The 26,051-nt window shown below is 40.7% G+C and overlaps 1 pseudogene; it reads right to left on the reverse strand.

The window, feature by feature from the left end:
• Window positions 1-1,783: 1,783 nt before the first annotated feature.
• On the reverse strand, window positions 1,784-26,041 carry LOC130680763 (heterogeneous nuclear ribonucleoprotein A1-like; annotated as a pseudogene).
• Between the last annotated feature and the right edge of the window lie 10 nt (window positions 26,042-26,051).

Raw genomic sequence — 26,051 nt, forward strand, 5'->3', positions numbered from 1 at the left:
ATACATGCTGAAGTTACTCTACAAGAAGATATGTCAAAGAAATAATCTTCCCACGTTTTCTGCCGCCTGCTACTTCTATAGCTTTTCTTCTTCCTTCCTAATTACAACCCTTAAATAGAATTCGTGCCTCATGTCAAATTTACCGAGTATCATAATTCTTCCAAGTGGTAAAGATACCTCAAGACAAATGCTGGGCATAGAAGCCACAGGGCATAAATATGCAAAGAAGTAAAAAGCTAACCTTTTCAAACAATAAGGCTTCCCTCTCACTTACCAACTTCACATTTCCCTGTATGGCCCCGGAAGATGACTGGTTAGCCAGAGACGGGTAAGATTCCTCAAGGGAGGAACAACCTAAGACAGGCACAGTCGCAGGGGGGCCATCAGGTGAGAAATTGGGGATCAACAGAGGTGAGGCTTAGAACCTCACCCCCCCGTTCTGAGAGAAATCTTCTGCATATGTGGATGTTTTATTGCCCTTGTCTAGCTTGGATTAACACATAGTCTGCAGGCACACACCTGATCATCTACATTTGCTCTCTTACAACACTAAACTATGTTTTCTACCTTTATCTTGTATCTACCTACCACTTCAGCATTTTATTAAAAATAATAATAATAAAGAGAGAAATGTGGTATCCACATATAAATCAAGTATAAAAACCAAATGAGTATTCATATTTGAACTGACTGTTTATAGTTCATAATGCATGAGCAAAACCGAAAGATTCTGTGATGACTCCCCTTGTACTGTTCACTATGTAACTTATTCATTATGTAAGAATTTGTTCTACATGTAAAAACTTGTTTGTTATGCCTCAGAAGATTGGAGACTGACAAAAATTAGGCTTGGGGTGGATTAATGATTGTGCATTGAGCATTGACTCCCCTATACAGAATTTTATTGTCGTTAACAACCATTTGATCAATAAATATGAGAGATGCCCTCACACACACACATACACACACACACACACACAAAAAAAAAGTATACACTTCCAATGGTAAAATAATAAGTAACCGGGATGTAATGAATATAGTCAAGATATTGTAACAACTTGGTATGGTGATAGCTGGTACCTAGAATTGTCATGTATATAAATGTTGAATCACTATGTTGTACACCTGAAACTAATGTAATGTAATACTGTGTGTCAACTACCCTTCAATAAAAAATAATTATCTACAAAAAAAAAAAAAAAGAAATGTAAAAGTTGCAGAAAAGAGCAAAGAACAACAAAAAGCACCCATATCACCACACCAGAATTAACAAGGGTTAATACTTTTCAAATTTCTTCCAGTCATGTTTAAAAGAAAGAAAACATTACAGATATCATCGAAGTCCCAATAAATTATCAGTCCCTGTTGCAGCTCCCCCATACTCCCTAGAGACAGCCACAAACAAAAGGTTTGTATTCGTCCTTCAGTGCTCCAGCTCCTCTCTGTCTCTCCATAAGCAACTTAGGACATTATTTGTATGTGTTTTTTTAAAGACATTTATTCAGCATCATGATCAGACTACATTTAGCAATGAACAGCATGGGTGGAAAAAAAAGCCTACTTTAAAACCCTGTGTTGGAATGCTTTCCAGTTCACACAGAGCAGAAACTAAAATAACCTGTTACACAAGTAGTCACAAACACAGCCCTCAAGATTTTTGCCCATACACCTGAATACTGCCTAAAACATATGTCTTTGCAGCAGCTAGGCCCTGCCACCTCTGTGCTTGGCCAAGGGCACAGATCTGTTGTAACTTCCATGTCACCTCTCTGGCTCTCCCCCGCTAAGTTTTGTTTCCTGTCAGTAATTGAAACCTTCTGCCACAAGCACAGCTACTGCTGGGACCACCACAGCACAGCCCACCCTGGTTTCATAGTTTGGCAAAGTAAAGTATTAGCTGGCCTCCACCACCATAAGGCCCAGAGTGCCTGCCTGCAAAGTGTTCTTTCATGGGTGAAGAATTTTCAGATTTTTGTGATTGCCCAAGTCATCATGCTTCCACCACCTGAAAAAACATTTCCATCATTACCAACCCATCACAGACATGGCCACTGCCACGACCACCACAGCTGCCAGCAGTCACCTTAACTGCTCAAGTTTCCTGCACGCCCAGCGTTGTTGCCACAAAAACCACCTCCACGACCTCCAGCAAAGTCCCCAGAAGCACTTTGGCCTCTGGCTGAACAAAGCACTAGCCGTGTCTTGCATAGACAGTGCTCGCCTCACTTCACAGCTGTAGCCATTCCCCGTATGGTATTTCCAAATGACTGTCTATAGTCATGGTCATCACGGGTTATTACAAAAGCAAATCCTGTCTCCTTTTGGAACAGCCTCACCGAGCCATGATTCCAATCACTTCAGTTTCCCACACTGTTGAAAATCATCCATTTGGTGAAATTCTTTAGCATCTTCTTTAATGTCACCAACACAAATCTTTTTCACAATTAAGTGGGCCCCAAGTCTTTGAGATTCGTCTCTTTGGCCGCACAACTCTTCCCTCCATCTCGTGAGGCCTGCATCCGTGGCTGCGTCCACCTCATCCGCCGTGACATGGGAGACAAGCCCACAGGGCCTGGAGCAATTGGTGTTTGGATCTGTCTTTGCCACACAGTCCGTGAGCTTCCTGTTGCTCGCATGGCTCCTCAGACTCTCATTGGTCATTCCAGAGCTCAGCCCTCCCGTGAAGAGCCTCCACAGCTGTTGGGGATGTTTGGGAGACTAACGTAGGCATGATGGCAATTGGAGGGGAAGCTTGAACAAAGCTTACTTGCCAGCGTCCATGGGCAGACACGATATGTGTTGTGTTTTTAAAATCATTTACTTGGTATGTATCAATTAGTATCTTGGTTATTTTCAAGTGGTATCTTATTTTTGAGATTTACTCAGGTTGCAATGCGAAGGTCTGGGTCATTTCATCGCTATAGAGTAGACCATCATAGCAACGTAACTGGAGCATTTCTGCACCAGTTGGGATTTGAAGAGATGGTGTAGTCAACTGGAGGAGAGCTGGCATTGTCTGGAGACCTCTGCTTCAGGAAGGTGAATGCCAAACAGGATTCTTTTGGAAAAGGATTTCCCAACTAAGGAATATGAACATAAGTGCATCACTAGAACAAAGATGTCAAAGTCCTGATACCTCTTCTTGGCCTTGGAAGAAAAAGAACTTTAGAAGAAGGAGGCTACATCCTCACTCAACAAATCGCTTCATTTCCCTGTGATGCTCCAGGTGGATGTGATGAAATAAGTGGTACCTCTGACAACTTCAAACTCAGAGGAAACTTTCTTTTAAAGAACTGACCATCTCAAATGCTAATAATATTCTTGGCAAGATTAAGTCAGAACAAAGTGAGCAAGATAAAAATTATACATTTTAAAAGAATTCCTTTGGAAAGAAAAAAGCAGAATATAAACTGTTTATTCTTACACTGTATGTACAAAATCTAAATTAGGAGTACATTCCTAGGGTGTATTGGCAAGCTATTGTTGGAATATTGCTGCATAACAAACCACCCCAAATTCAGTGGAGGAAAACAGCATTTATTCTCATGCTCTCAGGTCCACAGGTCAACAGCAGTTCAACTGATCTAGAATGGGCTCAAATCAGTGGCTTAGGACTTCATGTCAGCTGGGCTTAGCTGAATGAATATAATACAGGGAGGGTATGAAGAATTGGAGCAAATGGGCAATAATTCAATCTACCACCAAGTGTAAATAAGTGTAGTTTAGGTTCTGTCATGCTTCAGATGTCGGTCATGCTCCTTGTATCAGTGGCTCCCCAAAGCATGAGAGCCAAGTCAGACCACACAAGGCGTCTGCTCTCCACATCCCTAAATGCTCCATTGACCAAAGCAAGTCACATGGCCATGCTCAGCATCAACAGGGCAGGGAAAAATCTGCCCATAGTGGTACATGGGAAAGAGCATGAATGAATATAGTACAGGGAAGGTATGAAGAATTGGAGAAAATGGGCAATAATTCAATCTACTGCCAAGTGTAAATAAGAAAACTGTTAACAATTATAGGCAGAACTAGCCAAAAACTTACTCTGTCTGAGACATAACCTTATGAACCGTGTGTGAACCTAAGAAATCCTTTCAAAATCTGCTTTGTGAAACAAGTTATCTGTCTTTGCCAGTGTTTCTGGCCTCAGCTTCAAAGGCACAGAAATGCACATTTCATTAGGATCCTTGGTATTTCTTCTAGGGACTGCAGGCTGCAAACCACTCAGATATTAGCTCCCACAACATGAAGTAACAAAACTTGTGTTTGCTGAAATGGGCTTAAATGCCTTTGGCATTCCTAACACCCGCCTCCACCTTAGCTCTGGATTCACTCACTGGCAAAAGAATTCTATTGTTACTCTTAAGTACTCACTATCCAGTATTCTTTGGAAGGCATAGGAGTCATAAAAAAGTCATCTTGGAAAATGTCAGACAATATGAATGAAATGGAGTAGCCTAGGAGTCAGATTGGAGTATCTAGCCCAGCCATTTCATTTATAGACATTGTGAATCTCAGAAAACCACATGACCTCTCAGTATCTATTTTTTTAACTGCATTATAATTGACACATAAAATAATAGTTTCAGCTCTATACCATAGTGAGTCAATATTTTTACATGTTGCTAAATGATCACCACAATAAATCTAGTTAACATCTATCACCACACAATTACAAATATTTTTCTTCTGATGAGACCATTTAAGATCTATTCTTTTAGCAACTTTCAAATGCATAATAACAGTATTATTAACTATAGTCACCATGCTGTAGATTTCATCCCCATGCCTATATATACTTATATATAACTTTGTACCTTTGACCACCTTCACCCATTTCCCCTACCCCACCCCCATCTCTGGCAACCACCAATCTGCTCTCTGTATTTATGAGTTCAGTTTGTTGTTTTAGATTCTACATGTAAATGAGAACATATGGTATTTGCCTTTTTCTGTCTGACTGATTTCATTTAGCATATTGCCCTCAAGGTACATCCATGTTTTTGTAAATGGCAAGATTTCATTCTTTTTTATGGCCAAGTAATATTCCCTTGTGTATATATTCCACAATTTCTTTATCCATTCATCTATTGATGAACACTTACATTGCTTCTATTGTATCTTGGCTATTGTAAATAATTCTATAGTTAACATAGGAGTGCATATATCTTCTTAAGTTACTGTTCTAATTTCCTGTGGATAAATACCCATAAGTGGAATTGCTGCATCATATGGTAGTTCTATTTTTAATATTTTGAGGAACCTCCATACTGTTTTCAATAGTAGCTGCACTAATTTACATTCCCACCAAGAGTGCACTAGGGTTCCTCTGCATCCTTGCGAACACGTGCTATTTCTTATCTTTTTGAAAGATAGCTTTCTGACTGGTGTGTGGTGATACCTCGTGTTTTTTAGATTTTTTTTTTATTAAGGTATCATTCATATACACTCTTATGAAGGTTTCACATAGTGGTTACTACATTTACCCATGTGTGCCAATCATAATACCCCTCAGTCCCCTTCTCCCTCCCTCCCCACAGACTCTCCCCTACCCCTTCTCTATGGTAACCGTTAGTCCTTGCCTGGAGTCTAAGTCTGCTGCTGTTTTGTTCCTTCAGTTTTGCTTCAGTGTTATATTCCACAAATGAGAGAAATCATTTGGTACTTGTCTTTCTCCGCCTGGCTTATTTCACTGAGCATAATACCCTCTAGCTGCATCCATGTTGTTCCAAATGGTAGGATTTGTTTTCTTCTTATGGCTGAATAATATTCCATTGTGTATATGTACCACATCTTCTTTATCCATTCATCTACTGATGGACACTTAGGTTGATTCCATATCTTGGCTATAGTGCTAAGATAAGCATAGGGGTGCATCTGTCTTTTTCAATCTGAGATCTTGTTTCCTTTGGGTAAATTCCTAGAAGTGGAATTCCTGGCTCAAATGATATTTCTATTTTTAGTTTTTTGAGGAACCTCCATACTACTTACCACAATGTTGGCCATCCTAATGGGTGTGAGGTGATATCTCATTGTGGTTTTAATTTGCATTTCCCTGATGATTAGTGATGTGGAGCATCTTTTTGTGTGCCTGTTGGCCATCTGAATTTCTTCTTGGAGAAGTGTCTGTTCAGATCCTCTGCCCATTTTTTAATTAGATTATTTGCTTTCTGGGTGTTGAGGCGTAAGAGTGCTTTAGATATTTTGCAGGTGAGCCCCTTGTCAGATATGTCATTTATGAATATGTTCTCGCATACTGCAGGGTGCCTTTTTGTTCTACTGATGGTGCCCTTTGCTGTACAGAAGCTTTTTAGCTTGATGTAGTCCCATTTGTTCATTTTTGCTTTTGTTTCCCTTGCCCGAGGAGATGTGTTCAGGAAAAAGTTGCTCATATTTATATTCAAGAGATTTTTGCCTCTGTTTTCTTCTAGGAGTTTTATGGTTTCATGACTTACATTCAGGTCTTTGATCCATTTTGAGTTTACTTTTGTGTATGGAGTTAGATAATAATCCAGTTTCATTCTCTTACATGTAGCTGTCCAGTTTTGCCAGCACCAGTTGTTGAAGAGGCTGTCATTTCCCCATTGTATGTCCATGGCTCCTTTATTGTAAACTAATTTACCATATGTGCTTGGGTTTATATCTGGTCTCTCTATTCTGCTCCATTGATCTATGAGTCTGTTCTTGTGCCAGTACCAAATCGTCTTGATTACTGTGGCTTTGTAGTAGAGCTTGAAGTCAGGGAGCATAATCCCCCCAGCTTTATTTTTTCTTCTCAGAATTGCTTTGTCTATTCAGAGTCTTATATGGTTCCATATGGATTTTAGAACTATTTGCTCTAGTTTGTTCAAGAATGCTGTTGGTATTTTGATAGGGATTGCATTGAATCTGTAGCTTACTTAAGGCAGGATGGTCATTTTGACAATATTAATTCTTCCTATCCATGAGCACGGGATGTGTTTCCATTTATTAGTGTCCTCTTTAATTTCTCTAATGAGTGTCCTGTAGTTTTCAGGGTATATGTCTTTCACCTCCTTGGTTAGGTTTATTCCTAGGTATTTTTTTTTATGCAATTGTGAATGGAATTGTTTTCCTGATTTCTCTTTCTGCTAGTTCATCATTAGTATCTAGGAATGCAACAGATTTCTGTGTATTAATTTTGCATCCTATAACTTTGCTGAATTCAGTTATTAGTTCTAGTAGTTTTGGGGTGGATTATTTAGGGTTTATGTACAGTATCATGTTATCTGCAAACAGGGACAATTTAACTTCTTCCTTATCAATATGGATGCCTTTTATTTCTTTGTGTTGTCTGATTGCTGTGGCAAGGACCTCCAGAACTATGTTGAATAGAAGTGGGGAGAGTGGGCATCCTTGTCTTGTTCCTTATCTTAAAGGAAAAGCTTTCAGCTTCTTGCTGTTAAGTATCATGTTGGCTGTGGGTTTGTCATATGTGGCCTTTATTATGTTGAGGTACTTGCCCTCTATACCCATTTTGTTGAGAGTTTTTATCATGAATGGATGTTGAATTTTGTCAAATGCTCTTTCAGCATCTATGGAGATGATCATGTTGTTTTTGTCCTTTTTGTTGATGTGATGAATGATGTTGATGGATTTTCGAATATTGTACCATCCTTGCATCCCTGGAATAAATCCTACTTGATCATGATGGACGATCTTTTTGATGTATTTTTGAATTTGGTTTGCAAATATTTTGTTGAGTATTTTTGCATCTATGTTCATCAGGGATATTGGTCTGTAATTTTCTTTTTTGTGGTATCTTTGCCTGGTTTTGGTATTAGAGTGATGCTAGCCTCATAGAGTGAGTTTGGAAGTATACTTTAAGGAGGATAGGTATTAGGTCTTCACTAAATGTTTGATAAAATTCAGCAGTGAAAGATTCCAAGAAGGGACCAGCAGTTACCAAAGGGGATGGGTGGAGGAGGGCGGGTGGGGAGGGAGGAAGAAGGGGATTGAGGGGTATTATGTTTAGTACACATGGTGTGGGGGGATCATAGGGAAGACAGTGTAGCACAGAGAAGGGAAATAGTGACTCTGGGGCATCTTACTACACTGATGGACAGTGACTGCATTGGGATATGGGGAGGGACTTAATAAAATGGATGAATATAGTAACTACATTGTTTTTCATGTGAAACCTTCATAAGAGTGTATATCAATAATACCTTCATAAAAAAAAAGTTTAAAAAATTCAGTAGTGAAGCCATCTGGTCCATGCGTTTTCTTTTTAGGTAGTCTTTTATTGCCAATTTAATTTTGTTGCTGGTAATTGGTCTGTTCAGATTTTCTGTTTCTTCATGGGTCAGCCTTGGAAGGTTGTGTTTTTCTAGAAAGTTGACCATTTCTTCTAGGTTATCCAACTTGTTAGCGTATAATTTTTCATAGTATTTTCTAATAGTTCTTCATATTTGTGTGATGCCCATAGTGATTTTTTCTTTCTCATTTCTGGTTCTGTTTATGTGTGGAGACTCTCTTTTTTTCTTTATAAGTCTGGCTAGTGGTTTATCTATTTTGTTTATTTTCAAGAAGAACTGGCTCCTGCTTTCATTGACTCTTTCTATTGTTTTATTCTTTTTGATTTTATTTATTTATGCTCTAATCTTTATTATGTCCCTCCCTCTACTGACTTTGGGCCTCATTTGTTCTTCTTTTTATAGTTTCATTAATTGTGAGTTTAAACTGTTCATATGGGATTATTGTTCTTTCCTGAGTTAAGCCTGTATTTCAGTACACTTCCCTCTTAGTACAGCCTTCTCTGTGTCCCACAGATTTTACAGTGTTGAGTTATTATTGTCATTTGTCTCCATATATTGCTTGATCCCTGTTTTTATGTGGTCATTGATCCACTAGTTATTTAGGAACATGTTATTAAGCCTCCATGTGTTTGTGGGCTTTTTGTTTTCTTTGCATAATTTATTTCTAGTTTCATACCTTTGTGGCCTGAGAAGCTGGTTAGTACAATTTCAATCCTTTTGAATTTACTGAGGCTCTTTTTGTAGCCTAGTATATGACCTATTTTTGAAAATGCTCCATGTGCACTTGAGAAGAATGTGTATCCTGCTGCTTTTGGGTGTAGAGTGCTGTAGATGTCTGTTAGGTCCATCTGTTCTAATGTGTTGTTCAGTGCCTCTGTCTCCTTACTTATTTTCTGTCTGGTAGATCTGTTGTTTGGAGTGAGTGGAGTGTTGAAGTCTCCTAAAATGAATGCATTGCATTCTATTTCCCCTTTAATTCTGTTAGTATTTGTTTCACATATGTAGGTACTACTATGTTGGCTGCATAGGTATTTATAATGGTTATATCCTCTTGTTGGACTGAGCCCTTTATTGTTATGTAATGTCCTTCTTTGTCTCCGTTACTTTCTTTGTTTTGAAGTCTATTTTGTCTGATACAAGATACAAGTGTTGCAACTCCTGCTTTTTTCTCCCTATTAGCTGCATGAAATATCTTTTTCCATCCCTTTACTTTCAGTCTGTGTATGTCTTTGGGTTTGAAGTGAGTCTGTTGTAGGCAGCATATAGACAGGTCTTGATTTTTATCTATTCAGTGACTCTATGTCTTTTGATTGGTACATTCAGACCATTTACATTTAGGGTCATTATCTATAGGTATGTACTTATTGCCATTGCAGGCTTTTGATTCATGGTTACCAAAGGATCAATGGTCACTTCTTTACTATTTAACAGTTCAACTTAACTCACTTAGCACACTATTAAAAACACAACCTAAAGATTCTTTTTTTTTCCTTTTTCTTCCTCCTCCATTCTTTATGTATTGCGTATCATATTCTGTACTCTTTGTCTATCCCTTGACTGACTTTGGGGATAGTTGATTTAATTTTTCATTTGCTAAGTAATTAATTGTTCTACTTTCTTTACTGTGGTTTTATTTCCCCTCATGACAGCTATTTAGCCTTAGAAACACTTCCATCTATAGCAATCCCTCCAAAATACACTGTAGAGGTGGTTTGTGGGAGGTAAATTCTCTCAACTTTTGCTTATCTGGAAATTTTTTAATCCCTCCTTCAAATTTAAATGATAATCTTGCTGAGTAGAGTATTCTTGGTTTGAGGCCCTTCTGTTTCACTGTCTTAGATATATCATGCCACTCCCTTCTGGCCTGTAAGGTTTCTGCTGAGAAGTCTGATGATAGCCTTATGGGCTTTCCTTTGCATGTGATCTTTTTTCTCTCTCTGGCTGCTTTTAATAGTCTGTACTTATCCTTGATCTTTGCCATTTTAATTATTATATGTCTTTGTGTTGTCCTCCTTGGGTCCCTTGTGTTAGGAGATCTGGCACCTCCATGGCTTGAGAAACTATCTCCTTCCCCAGATTGGGGAATTTTTCAGCAATTGCTTCCTGAAAGACACTTTCAATCCCTTTTTCTCTCTCTTCTTCTTCTAGTACCCTTATAATATGAATATTGTTCCATTTGGATTGGTCACACAGTTCTCTCAATAGTCTTTCATTCTTAGAGATCCTTTTTTTATGTCTGTATCTCAGCTTCTTTGTATTCCTGTTCTCTAGTTTCTATTTCATTTACCATCTCCTCCTTTTCGTCTAATCTGCTTTTAAATCCCTATATTGTATCTTTCATTTTGGGTACTGTATTTTTCAAATTTCTATCTCTTTCTTGAATTACTCCCTGAGATCTTGAGTGTTTTACTGTAGCTCTGTGAGTATGTTTATGATTTTCACTTTGAACTCTCTTTCAGGAAGATTGGTGAGTTCAGTTTCACTTGGCCCTCTTTCTGGTGTTTATGGGATTTTGGTTTTAACCAGGTTCCTTTGATATTTCATATTTGTAGATGGTGCCCTCTAGTGCCCAGAAGCTCTACTCTCTGGGGCTTCTCATATCCTGGAGCAATGGTGGGGGTCATAGGCAAGTGGCGCTGGTGCCTGCCAGGAGGAAAGAGCTCTTTCCTGCTTCCTGGCTGTAGTGCCTGCCTCCACTGACAGAGCCAATGGGCTGAGCATGAAGGGAGGAGCCTCTATGCTGTGCACTTGTAGCTGATGTAGGTGGTGCTGTCCTCTGGTTGGCTTGGCTCAATGGCAGGGGCAGCCCGTTTGTAAGACTGTGCCGGCCGGGAGGAAGGAATAGCAGGCTGTGTATTGTGGTGGGGGGCCTCAGAGCTGTGTTGCCACCCAGGGACTGGAGTGCCTGAAGCTCCTGTAAGCTCCCAACCTACTAGGCTGAGTGCACTGGGACAATTTTGTTCACCTGACCATTCTCTTGAGTAGCAAGCTCTATGCAGTCCTTGCCCCTTTAGCAGCCCTCTCACTGTTAGGAAGTCTCTTGGAGTGCCCTCCTTTCTTTTGCCCTAGAGTAACCAGTTGTGCATACCTGTTCTCCACAAGTGGCTGGAATCTTAGTCTCTCTAAGTATTTTGCCTGTCTTAGCTTTCCAACTCCACTGATCTCCAGAGCACCATCTAATGTATGTTCATGCTCCAAAAGCAGATCTCCAGGGCTGTGTGTTCAGCAGTCCTAGGCCTCCACCTGCTCCCCACTTCATTTCTCTTCCTCCTGCCGGTGAGCTGGGGTGGGAAAGGGCTTGGGTCCTGCTGGATCATGGTTTTGGTACTTTACCCTTTTCCATGAGGTCTGCTCTTTTCCCCAGGTGTAGGCAGTCTGATGCAGCCTTCTTTCCTGTTGCTCTTTCAGAGTTAGTTGCGTTTGCTGTATTTTCATATTGTATGTGGTTTGGGGAGGAGGTTTCTGTCTCATCTCTCCCACCACCATCTTTAAGCCAATCACTCTCATGTGGTTTTAATTCGACCTCTCAGTATCTTTAAAATGAAACGCTTGAACAAGAGTGATCTATCTATAGCCACTCTTGCCCCCTGTAATCCAACTCAACATAGCAGCTAGAATTGAAATACTTTTTAAATGTTTTATTTTGAGATAATTTTAGATTCACATGCACTTGTAAGAAATGATACAGAGAGAGCCAGTTTCCCTCAGTGGTAACATCTTGCAAGAGTATGCAATATCACAATATTGACATTGATACAGTTAATATACAGTACATTTCTGCTATGGTCTGAATGTATCCCCCCAAAATTCATGTGTTGAATGATTTTCCCTAAAAATGACAGTTTTAGGAGGTGCAGTCACTGAGAGATGCTTAGATTATAAGCATGATTGGGTTTAGTGCCTTATAAAAGAGGCCCCGGAGAGCTCCCTACCCCTTCCACCATGTGAGGACACAGCCAGAAACCCGTAACCTGGAAGACTGCCCTCACCTAACCATGCTGGCACCTTCATCTTGGACTTCCCAGCCTCAAAAACTGTGAGCTATAAGTTTCTGTTATCCATAAATTGCCCAGTCTTTGGTATTTTGTTATAGTAGCCTGCATAAACTAAGACAATTTCTATCAAGATACAGTTCATTTCTATCACTACAAGGATCCCTCATGAAGCCCTTTTGTAATCACACCCACTCTTCTCCCACTCCGTACCCTCTTCTTAACCTCTGACAATCACTAATCTGTTCTCCATTTCTACTGTAATTTTGTCATTGCAAGAATGTTGTATAAATGTTATCATACAGCATGTAACCTTTTGAGACTAGGTTTTTTCACTCAGCATAAATCTCTGATGATTTATCCAGGTTATTACATGTTGTTCTACCCATAATTATTGGAGTCTCCAACTATTATTGTTAAATTTATTTCTCCCTTCAGTTCTGTCAGTTTTTGCTTCATGTATTTTGGGGTCCTGTTGTTAGGTACATGTGTGTTTACATTATTAGGTCTTCTTGATGAATTAAGACTATTCTCATTACAAAATGTTCTTCTTTGTCTCTAATAACAATTTTTGTCTTAAATACTATTTTATTTAGTATTATTATAGCCACTCCAGCTTTCTTTACATCACTGTTCACATGGTATATATTGTTTTCCCAACCTTTTATTTTCAATGTATTTGTGTCTTTGAATCTCAAGTGGATCTCTTGTTCACAGCATGTATTAGTTTCCAGTTGCTTTAAGTTACCACAAATGTGGTTTAAAACAACAAAATTTATCCTCCCACAGTTCTGGATGTCAGAGGTCTAAAATCAGCTTCAGTGGCCTAAAGTCTCGGTGGTGCATTACAAAATGCTCATTACAAAAGAGTAGTTACCATCTGTCACCATACAACATTATTACAATATTACTGACTATATTCCCTATGCTGTGCTTTTAATTCCCTTGACTTACTTATTTTACACTGAATTGTTTCATTTCAGTTATTATTTTTAGTTCTAAAATGTTGATTTGGTTCTTCTTTACATTTCAAAGTGTCTTTGCTGAGACTTTCTGTGTCATTGCTGGGACTGATTTTTTCCTCAAATGTGCATATAATTTATTCATTGAAACATTTATTGTTGATTGCTTTTCAAATATTTTAATCTTTGCCAGACAATCTTAACACCTCTGCCATTTTGTATTGGCATATATTGATTGTCTTTTTTAAATTAGGTTTGAGATCTTCCTGGTTCTTGTATGGTAAGTGATTTTTTCATTGGAACCTGGACATTTGGGGTATTATGAGACTCTGGATATTATTTAAACCTCCTATTTTAACTGATTTATTGTGACACCACTCCAACAGGGAAAGTGGTAGTGCCATTTCATTACTGCCAGTTAGGGATAGAAATCCAGGTTTCCCGTTCACCAGCCTCTGCTGCCAACTGAGGAGGAGCTCCTCCTCATTCCGACTAAGTGGAGGTGGGAGTTCTGGGGCCCTACTAGGTGTCCACTGATGTCTCCCTGCTTGGGATGGGTAAGAGTGTCTTATTACTGCTTCCCCTGTGGGCTGTACTGACACCACAGAGTTTGAGGGGATGGCCTTGTTATTGCTGCTCAGTGGTAAGAATCCTGACTCTCCACTAATTCTACAATACTACTCAGTGGGGAGGAGGGATACCTTGATCCTTCCAGGTAGATAGAAATCAGGCTTCCTACATGGTCTCCACTGAAAACTGTGGGATTGAGGGGGTGAGCTTAGTTACCTCCTGATGGACATGCAAGTCCCAGCTCCCTGCTTGGCCTTCCCTGACACCATCCCAGCAGGTGAGGAGTAATGACACCATTACAGCCTTGTGAAGGTACAAGTCTCCCCTTTCAGCCTTTGTTGGTGGGGTGGAACAGTCCTTTCTGTAGTGTTTGGCTGGAGTAGAGTGGCTATTGTGTATTCTGTCATGCTGGCTACCCATTTTCCTGGTTCTTTGGCTTTTGTTGAGATTGTAGGCTTTTGTTGGGGGCTTGTTTTTTTTTTTTGTCTGTGCCCATTGGCGTTTTCTGGCTGCTAACTTTTTCAACTCCATGTCTGGCATATATGAGGCAAAAAGAAAACCCAGGGAATGTACCATGTCATTACTTGCGCTCTGAGTTACGTAGTCAGTCTGCCCTGTCTACCTTTCAGCATCGTCTTATGTTTTCTATATAAAGCCCAGTGGTTTTATTGCATATAGAGGGAACACCAGGGAAAAGGACATCTGCTTTATCTTCTTGGAAGTGGGCATTTAAGAGTAAGATTTTCCATTTGCAGCAACATGGATGGAGCTGGAGGGTATTATGCTCAGTGAAACAAGCCAAGCGGAGAAAGAGAAATACCAAATGATTTCACTTATTTGTGGAATATAAGAACAAAGGAAAAACTGAAGGAACAAAACAGCAGCAGAATCACAGAACTCAAGAATGGACTAACAGGTACCAAAGGGAAAGGGACTGGGGAGGATGGGTGGGTAGGGAGGGATAAGGGGGGGAGAAGTAGGGGGGTATTAAGATTAACATGCATGGGGGGGGTAGGAGAAAAGGGAGGGCTGTACAACACAGAGAAGGCAAGTAGTGATTCTACAACATTTTGCTATTCTGATGGACAGTGACTGTAAAGGGGTTTATAGGGGAGACCTGGTATAGGGGAGAGCCTAGTAAACATAATATTCGTCATGTAAGTGTAGATTAGTGATAGCAAAAAAAAAAAAAAAAAAAGGGCAGTTCCTGTGTGGTAACCTCCAACAAGTTCTACACAAGGGTATAAAGGGCATATAAAAGTGTAGGCAAAGGGTCTGTTTGTGTTTATACAGAGGATCAAAGCCTAATTGGGCTACCCCGAAAATGAACTAAGATACGATATGAAAGAGAACTTCCAACATCTGCACTCTCTGGAAGACTCATGCCAGAAGATGATCATCAAAAAACCCCAACAAAGATCCACGCACTGCTACAGCTGTAGATGCACTCATCCCACCAGTTCCTGGACTTGCCATGGGAATGAGGAAGGAGATATCTAAGCTGGCCTGTGCATACAGTAAAACAACAAATTTGACTGGATCTATACTGTTGGAACTCAACCAAGAATTAGGAGAAGTGCAAATTGTAGCGCTCCAAAGTCTTACAACTACAGACTATTTACTGTTAAAAGAACATATGGCATGTGAACAGTCCCCAGGAATGGGTTGTTTTAATTTGTCTGATTTCTCTCAGACTGTTCAAGTTCAGTTGGACAATATCCACCATATCATAGATAAGTTTTCACAAATGCCTAAGGTGCCTAACTGGTTTTTTTGGTTTCACTGGAGATGGCTGGTAATTACAGGTATGCTTTGGTTATGTAACTATACTCCTATTATGTTAATGTGTGTGTGCAATTTAAGTAGTAGCTTAAAACCTATACATGCTGAAGTTACTCTACAAGAAGATATATCAAAGAAATAATCAATCTTCCCATGTTTTCTTCCGCCTGCTACTTCTATAGCTTTTCTTCTTCCTTCCTAATTACAACCCTTAAATAGAATTCGTGCCTCATATCAAATTTACCGAGTATCATAATTCTTCCAAGTGGTAAAGATACCTCAAGACAAATGCTGGGCATAGAAGCCACAGGGCATAAATATGCAAAGAAGTAAAAAGCTAACTTTTTCAAACAATAAGGCTTCCCTCTCACTTACCAACTTCACATTTCCCTGTATGGCCCCGGAAGATGACTGGTTAGCCAGAGACGGGTAAGATTCCTCAAGGGAGGAACAACCTAAGACAGGCACAGTCGCAGGGGGGCCATCAGGTGAGAAATTGGGGATCAACAGAGGTGAGGCTTAGAACCTCACCCCCCCGTTCTGAGAGAAATCTTCTGCATACGTGGATGTTTTATTGCCCTGGTCTAGCTTGGATTAACACATAGTCTACAGGCACACACCTGATCATCTACATGTGCTCTCTTACAACACTAAACTATGTTTTCTACCTTTATCTTGTATCTACCTACCACTTCAGCATTTTATTAAAAATAATAATAATAAAGAGAGAAATGTGGTATCCACATATAAATCAAGTATAAAAACCAAATGAGTATTCATATTTGAACTGACTGTTTATAGTTCATAATGCATGAGCAAAACCGAAAGTTTCTGTGATGACTGCCCTTGTACTGTTCACTATGTAACTTATTCACTATGTAAGAATTTGTTCTACATGTAAGAACTTGTTTGTTATGCCTCAGAAGATTGGAGACTGACAAAAATTAGGCTTGGGGTGGAATAATGATTGTGCATTGAGCATTGACTCCCCTATACAGAATTTTATTGTCGTTAACAACCATTTGATCAATAAATATGAGAGATGCCCTCACAAAAAAAAAAAAAAAAAAAAAAAAAAAGAAGGACAGACTTCCAATGGTAAAATAAATTAGTAACCGGGATGTAATGTATAGCATAAGGAATATAGTCAAGATATTGTAACAGCCTGGTAGGGTGATAGCTGGAACCTAGAATTATGTATATAAATGTTCTACCACTGTGTTGTACACTTGAAACTCATGTAATGTAATACTGTGTGTCAACTACCCTTCAATAAAAAATAATTATAAAAAAAAAAAAAAAAAAAAAGAGTAAGATTTTCATTCACAAATCTAATCATGTTGCTTCCTTCCTCCAAATACTTCAGTGGCTCTCAGTTATATTAAGATAAAACCCCAAATGCCTGCCTGGTCAGGCCCTCTTACCAACCTCATCTTGGCTACTCTCTACTCCTCTCCCAGGGTGCATTTCAGTTCCCCAAATAATGCTGAAGGGTTTGCACTGCCTGTTCCTCTGTATGGAACAGTATTTCCTACGTCATGTCTTCCTCCTTCCCTTACTTCTCCACTCTTCCTTCAGGTCTATATTAGTGTCCTTTTACTGCTGTAATAAATTATCACAAACTTGGTGGCCTATAACATCACAAATTTATTATCTTACACTTCTGGAGGTCAGAAGTTCAGAATGGGTCTCACTGGGCTAAATTAAAGATGCCAGCAGGACTGCATTCCTCCTGGATACTCTAGGGGAGAATCAGTTTCTTTGCTATTTCCAGGTTTCAGAGTTAGCTGCATTTCTCAGCTCTTGGCTTCATTCCATTTTCAAAGCCAGCAATGGTGGTTGAATCTTTCTCATGCTTCACCCTTGACTCTCCTGCCTTCTTGTTTAAATAACCCCATGATTACAATGGATAATCTTAATTCATTTGCAATCTTAAATTCTCTTTGTCATGCATCATAGGTTCTGAGGATTAGGATGTGGACATCTTGGGGGAGCTGTTACTTTGCATACTCCAAGGTCTCACTGCAGATATCACCCCTTCCAGGAGACTTTTGCACCAATTATTGTCGCCTACCCAAATTAGGGAAACTGCAGTATTTCTGAGTGTCCTTCCTATTACCTAACAACGTTAATTATATGTAAAGTTAATCATGTGACATTTTATATGTAATTTTTGGAATTGGTATTTAACTCTTAGATGGTATAACCACGTGTTCAAACTCCAGCTAATAATTAGCTTTTTAAAAACAACACAGTGCCTTATATTTTTCAATAATAACTTTCCAAATGCCACACACATCACAGAAGAAAACATTCATTTTTTTGGTTGGGGGGCTTTGAACTCTAAGAAACACAGCTTCTCACACTAGAATATAAGCTTCACAAAAACATGGGTCTCACCCCCATATCTAGAACAGAGATCCCATAAACACATACTTAGAAAAGGATAAATAAATGGATGAATGAGGAGGCAAAGAAATCTGGTCAGAGGTGTTCTATGTGGCTGGGGGAGGGAAGGAGGAAGTAAGTGTGTGGTCTCGGTCCAGACAGCAGCCTTGAAATAAGAGCAACGATGGTGGCGAAGGTTGAAGCCCCTCCTTATCAAGCACTTCCTATGTGCTTCACACAGGCAAAAATGTTGAGAATCTGAGCTGGTCACCTTGTTCCCATTTTAAAGATAAGGAAACTGTGTTGAGAGGCTGTTATTTGCTTTAGGCCAACAGCTACTTTGTTGCAGAGCTGGGATCAAACTGGGATCTCAACATTCAAACTGGGATCCATTTAGCTTCTAAGCCTGTGTTTCTTTCTACCACGTGGGGCTGGCAAAGGTGGTGCAGTATGCTTGGGACTGCTTGTGGCTGGAATGGGTATCTCTGAAGGATGACGAAGGAGAGGAGGGAGGTAAGACTTGAAGGGTGGCTGCAGCCGGGACCTTACCTTGGTTGGATCTGGTGAAGTACTGCCCAGTGGGGGCCAATATGGGTTAGTCAGGGCGGGCTGATCCTCGGGTACCTGCTGCAGGGATGGGTCCAGGGAAGTCCTTCTCACCCAACAGTCCTGGCTCCCTAGAAAAGCTGTTGTGGAGTGAGTAAAGGGGCATCAGCTTCCCTACTCCTTTCCTTGGCCTCAGGGGTGGTCTTAAGTGAAGGCTAAGTGTGGGGACCTTGAGGAAAGACTGTGAAGTCAGGTAGCAGTGGGAATGGGACTAATTTGCCCATGTTCAGTGGACTAATATCCAAAAACATGGCATTTTTCTAAGAGAGCTATTGCTTTACTTTTAATAGCACTTGGGCCCTGGTTTAGGAGCACTGGATTCTGCACATCGCAGTGATGTCCCAACTTCTTTGAATCATTCATTCTACAAGTATTTGTTAAGCACCTCCCATGTCCCATGTCCCATTGTAATAGGCAGTAGGGATTCAATGGTGAGCAAATAGAGGTATGGATTCTGGGGGGAAAGAGCCATTGCTAAGTGAATTTTTAAGTTGTAATAAGTAGATAGAAAATGACAGATTGATGAGTGCTAAGAAAGAAAAATACAGGGGGCTGGTAAAGCCCGTCACAAGCTGGCAGGTCACTGTTTTTAGAGGGTGTGGAGTGTAATGTCGAAAATGACAGAAATTTGTTCGTGCAGTTAGATAACTGTATTTGGGTTATTCAATCGTGTGCTTAATATTGGTTTTTGGTTCTCCCTCACAACTAACAACTGATAAAATTTTAATCTAAAGAACCTCTATTTTATCACCAAAAAAGCTACTGATCTCAAATTATACACACTGAGAAATCAAATATCAAGTAGAAATAGCGCACCTGAATGCAGAGTTGAGTCTGAGTTAACCTGTGTGTTGGCTGGAGCCCCATCCTTTGAGTATGCCACATATGGAGGCTTAGGAGTTCGGGGCATTCAATCCATAAATATTCTTTTATATTCTAGCGGGCAGTAGAAATAATAAACAGATAATCTATACGATGTCAGGTAGTGATGGGGTCTATGAAGAACAACAGGTCACGGAGGCGCCGTTAGAACACAGTGTCACTGATGGCAGGCCGACAGGTAGGTAGGCTGCCAAGCGGGGAGCTTCCCTAACACCTGTGAGCAGGCGCCCACCCACACAGGTCAAACAGTAAACATCACACCAGCAGTAGTCAATTCTTTTGAAATGGACTCTTTTCTGAATCTCTCATCTTGTAGCATTGCTATTTACCTAATTTCTCGTATAAACCTCAACACCCCTTTGAAGCCACTGTTCTCAGCCAATCATGAGAAGATGTCCAGATTCTGTAAACCGAAGCTGGGGGAACCTCAGCGAGCCTCCACAGCTGGACCCTCCGAGGGCACCCAGTCCATTATGCTGGCTGCCTTCACCCTAGAACCTCCACCCTAGAACCAGTCACCCCCCTGGGCAGTTACGCTTTTGTGGCTGAGCAGATCTCCTTATTTGTGTACAGCTCTTCTAGAACTTGATGCACTGTCCTGTAGTAGTTGATGTCTAGCTCCCTCAAGGGGTTGTGAGCTCCTAGAAGACTTGGGGCCACAACCAGGTGTCCCTGGGTCTAACTGTGAACCTAGTATGCAGTAGTCGCTCAACAATGCTTGCTGAAGGCTAATCTCCTTTTTTGTCCTTTTCCAGAACACTTAAGATGCCTTAGCACCAAACTGCCCTCCTGCCACCTTCTCCATATCCTGTTTGAACCCCAAATCTAACTCATGATTGATGTCCCCTCATTTTTCAAATTGAGGTGATTTCACACAACATAAAATTAACTTTCTTTTTGAAAAAAATTTCTGTATTTCATTACTTTATTATATTTCCTTTATTATGGTAAAATGCATATGACATATTACTTGCCATTTTAACCATCATTAAATATATAATTCAGTGACATTAAGTACATTCACAATGTTGTGCAGTCATCACCACTATTTCCAAAACTTTTTCATCATCCCAAACAAAAACTCTGTAGTCATTAAGTAAAACTCCCATTCCACCCTCCCTCCCAGCCCCTGGTAACCACTATTCTACTTTCTGTCCCTATGAATTTGCTTTTTCTAGGTACTTGATATAAATGGAGTCATACAACATTTGTCCTTTTGTGCCTGGCTTCTTTCACTTAGCATAATGTCCTCAAGGTTCATCCATGTTGTAGCATGTGTCAGAGTTTCCTTCCTTTATAAGGCTGAATAAATATTCTATAGTGTATGCCACATTTTGTTTATCCTCCATCTATTGATAAACACTGGTTGTTACCACCTTTTGACTATTGTGATGAAGCCTGTTATGAACACTGACTTACCGAGTTATCTGTTTGAGTCCCTGTTTTCATTTGCTTTGGGTAGATGCCTAGCTGTGGAATTGCTGGATCATAAGGTACTTCTATGTTTAGCTTTCTGAGGAACTGCCAAACTGGTTTTCAGAGTGGCTGCACCATTTACATCCCTATCAGCATTGTACAAGGGTTCCAAGTTCTCCACATCCTCTCTAATGCTTGTTATATTCTGTTTTATTTTTAATTATAGCCATCCTAATGGGTATGAAATCGTGTTCAATCCTTTGCCCATTTTTAAATTGAGTTGTTTGTTTTCTTGTAGTTAAAATTAACCATTTTAAAGTGAACAACTCAGTGGCATTCAGTACATTCACAGTGTCGTACAATCATCATCTCCGATTCAAGAGCATTTCCATCACCCCCAAATGAAATCCTGTTGTGCCCATGGAATAGTTGGGCCCCATATCAACAGGTGACTTTGAGGCATTAAGCAACTGCTCAAGGTCACACTGTGTTATGGGCATAATTGTGTCTCCCTCAGCCCACACCAAAAAAAAAAATATATATATATATATATATATATATATGTTGAAGTCCTAACCCCCAGAACTTTCAGAGTGTGACTGTATTTAGAGATAGGCCCTTGCAAGAAGTGATTAAATTAAAATAAGACTTAGGGTGGGCCCTAATCCAACCTGACTGGTGTCTTTACAAGAAGAGCAAATTTGGACACACAAAGAGACACCAGGGATGTGTGAAGGGCCAGGGAGAAAGTGGACACTAGGAGAAGGTGGCCATCAGGAAGCCAAGGAGAGAAGCCACGAAAGAAACCAACCCTGCTGACAACTTTTTCTTGGACTTCTAGCCTCCAGAATGGTGAGGAAATTAGTCTCTCCTCTTTAGGCCACCAAGTCTGTGGTGTTTTATTATGGCAGCCCTCGCTGACTTATGCACCCTGCTTAGAATTCAAGACACTTCCAAGCCCACCCTCTCTTACTGCATCAAGAGTGATGGCGTATCCTCCCCACCACGACTCAGGGCTGACAAGACAAGGAAAACAGTGGGAAAAATACTAGCGGCTCACAGCAATGTTTTGATTTTAATTTATTTTAAATAAAAAAAATGAATATAATTATAATAAGGAACCAGACCTGGATTCCATTGTCTTTATATCAATACAGTTGCTCAATATAAATTTTAATTTTTATGGAAGCAGGGGTCCATTAAGGCAAAAGTACCTAGGACCCACAAAAGCCCTAATACAGTTTGGCCGCCGCCATCCACAGTTTGCAAAACTGCTTTGAAAATTCAGAGTTGAATCCCAGGGCACCGCAAACTCATTCTTAAATCCTAGGCTAATTCTGCCCCCTACTGGTAGCAGGGACATTTCAAAAGAAATTAATGCCCAGCCGCGGTTGCATAATTCACACCTAACCCGGTGCTCTGAAATTGTGCCGAATCATTTCATCCTCACAATTCCGTGAGGTAAGCCATACTCAACATCCAGGTAAGTCACTGAGGATCAGAGTGGTTAAGTCATTTAACCAATGTCCTATAACTAGTTGGTGGAGAGTTCATTTCAAGCCCTGGCCCAGAACTACTGGGAACGCTATCTATCTGAATTTTCTGTTGTTGAGATGGGAGCCTCAGATGGATGAGAATTACAGTAATGCTCCAGACCTTCCAGACTGAAGACAGAGCAGAACCTTTGAAGACTGTGCATCTTTCGTGTTGTATGCATCTATTTAAAGCCAGAGACTAGCTTAGGGAACTGCCATAGGAATCATTCCTCAATATAACCTAGGTTACCAGAGGCTGCTAAGAAGGCTACATTTTCAAAGTAGAAATGAAACTTGATGTTGATGCTTCGCTCACAGCTCTCTGGAACCACGTCTGCTCACCACCACCAGCTTCTCCAAAAGAAAGGCACTGGGTGCCTCACCCCTCCAGGATGTAGGGAATGGACACTTTTCCATACACAAGGAGGGACAGCGAGGACAAGGGTTGATGGGCAGGGAGCAGGTTTTAAAGTTTGGGGCTATCTTTTACTAAAACCATGCAGCTTTCCATTTATTCCTTTCCTTTCCTTTAAACTTGGAAAAATATGCTCTCTCCAACCCACCTGCATTACACTTAAGATGATGCTTTGGGGGATTAGCAATGGCAACTGAAAGACTAGAATTTGGTGACCATTGTCCAAGAGTCCCTGAGGAGCTACCTTTGGGGTAATTTCCTCACTTCAACTGCATCATACAAACTGCACATATGTGTTTCAGGCAAATAAGCCTCTGCCATTTATCAGTTGCTCCTCTGCTCCTGTTGCACAAAGACAGTGCTTCCTGGGCCAGTGAAGGTGGCCGCAATCCTGCAGTGAACTTAGTCCCACTAACTACATTTATCTGCCTACAGGTCATCCACAGCATTTAGCTTTGGAAGAACTTTAATAACATTCTCTAGAAGGCCAGGACCTGGAGGAGAGGCCTGAGAACTTGCCTGCCCTCCTTAGAGACCCCTTTTCATATTGGCAGCTCATCAAGGGCATGTTGGTGTCTAATGCTGCATCTTACTTTTCCTACCTACTACCCTCCCTCCTTTGTCCAGTCCCTCTCCCTCCCTCCAATTAAAGAGATACAATCTAGAACTTATTTGTTATTTGAAAATGTTATGGAACAGGATCCCCAATCAGGCACATACTGCCTTAAAATCATAGAACTGGAAGGAGGATTTAAATATTTTATATGTAAAGATTTTACACACAACACACGTATATATATATTCTTAAATATATATATATACATACACATATATGTATATATTTTAAAACTTAATAGAGTTGGAATATATGTGTGTGTGCTAAAAACAAGAGGTTGTATATTGGTGCCTTTTGTTTTTGTTGGTGGTGGTATTCACTCTTGAAAAGTGTTACAACAATTACCTTCCTCTGCAAAACTGTGCTAGGATTTCTGTAGAAAGTGTCTGTGCCCACAACCTACAGATATGAGCTGAGACGCCGGAAGCCATGTCCTTTGCCCCTCTGAAATGGCCAAGTACCAACTCGCCCTTTTGCTCACTCTGACCTCATCAGCAAATCCCCCCTGGCCTTTCCTATTCTCCAGCAAGCCCTCTGTGTCTTTGCCCACGTATCTCAGGACAGCAAACCCGATCCAGATTCCTCTGATTCCTCTGAGTGCTAGTTTTGGTAGACTGAAGGTCAAAGAGCAAAGTCATCCCATGGAGACCCTCTTCTCTCAGTGAACTATAACCAACCACCACTCCTGCATTTTTCTTGAAGTTGTTGTCGGCCCCCACCTTTGATGCCATCTTCACTCTGATGACAGGGCAGAGGCCCACAGTCATTCCCTCTGTCTGGCCAGGCAGGGCACTCCAGACTAGGGGATGGCAAACTTCTTCTGTAAAGGGTCAGATAGTAAACGTTTTACACTTCGCAAGCAATACTTCGAAGTCTTTGTGGCAGTTACTCAACTCTGCAGATACAGCAGGAAGGCAGCCATGGATGATCTATAAGCAAATGGGTGTGGCTATATTCCAATAAAACTGTATTTACAAAAACAGACAGTGAATCCTGTTCTGCTCTGGAGGATAATCATCTCTTCTTGGACTCAGGAAACTCCTCCTCCTAGGATTTTACCAAGAGACTCCTCACTCCAAAGTGTTTCTACATGGGATGATGTAAGGGAAAAATGAGATGACACAAAATCTATCAATGCACGAAATCCATATTCTGCTTCCTTACCCTGAGCAGAGGAGACTACTGTCAAGACAGAAGTAGCTGGAAGCTTCTAGGCCAGTACAGGTTCCAAAAGGCAGCCGGGAAGTAGCCAGAGGAGTCTGAAGCATTTAAACATGGAGTTACTACAACCCAGCAATTCCACTGTTAGGTAAACCCAACAGAAATAAAAATGTATGTCCATACAATAACTTGTACATGAATGTCTATAGCAGCAATTATTCATAAAAATAAAAAGGTAGAGATGACCCAAATGTCCATCAATTATGAATGGATAAACAAAGGTGGTATATCCATACAGTGGAATATTGTTCAGCCATTAAAAGGAATCAAGTACTGAAAATGTTACAACATGAACAAACCTGAAAAACGTTTTGCTAAGTGAAAGAATCCAGTTACAAAAGTCCACATACTATATGATTCCATTCACATCAAAATCCAGAATAAGGAAATCCATGGAGACAGAAAGTAGATTACCCTCATTGCATAGGGCTGGGGAGGTGAGAATGGGGAGCATAGGAGTAGTGTCCTTTGATGCACACAAGTTCTTAATTTTGAGGGAGTCCAATTTACCCTATTTTGTTGCCTCCGTTTTTGGTGTAATAGCCAAGAAATCATTTACAAATCCAATATCATGAAGATTTCCTTTATCTTTTGGGAGTTTTAATAGTTTTAGCTCTTAAGTTTGGATCTTTGATCCACTTAGAGCTAATTTTTGTATATGGTGTAAGGTAAGGGCCTCTTCATTCTTTTGCACGTGCATATTTAGTTTCCCCAAATGCACTTCATTTTGAAATAACTCCACCCCACAATCTCCACCTCCGTTTTGAGTTACTCAAAACAAATTCTATGCGATTTTTTCCCCTCAGATTTTTAAAAACTAGATTGTGGCCCTCCTCCAATACAAAACCTGGTGCCTGTTGGGTTCCCTGTAGAGGCTGGTCATGCCCTAGTTGGGGTAAAATAAGCACACAGAAATAATCGCAGGCACCAGGTAACGTAACCCTCCCATGTCAAATGTCTGGTGAAGGCAACTGTGATTCGCAGCTTGCGGGAGGACAAAGTGGAGCTGTATTCCCTCAGTTTGGGAAGGTAAGAACGAGACACCATGCACGCGAAGCGCTCGCAACAGAGCCTCGCTCTTAGGAAGCGCTTAATAATTGGTAACTGAGTGGAAGATGCTCTGCGTCTCCATCTGTAAAATTAGCCAACTGGCTCAGCTGGTACATTCTCGGACGCTGGGCGAGTCAGATTTCCTAGGCGCAGGTGGAAACGCACGCCAGAGGAAGGAAGGATGACCGGCCCCGCCTAGCCCAGGCCCGGGCTTGCAGAGCAGGGCCCGGCCCCGCCCGCACCTCTCCAGCCCGGCTCCGGGGTGCCGGCGGCGCCAGGCTGGCGGGGTGGGAGCAGCGCGAGACACCCAGCCCGCCCCGCGTTCTTCATTGGCCGCGTG

The sequence above is a fragment of the Manis pentadactyla genome, chromosome 14 (assembly GCF_030020395.1).
Source record: "Manis pentadactyla isolate mManPen7 chromosome 14, mManPen7.hap1, whole genome shotgun sequence".
Lineage (NCBI taxonomy): Eukaryota > Metazoa > Chordata > Mammalia > Pholidota > Manidae > Manis > Manis pentadactyla.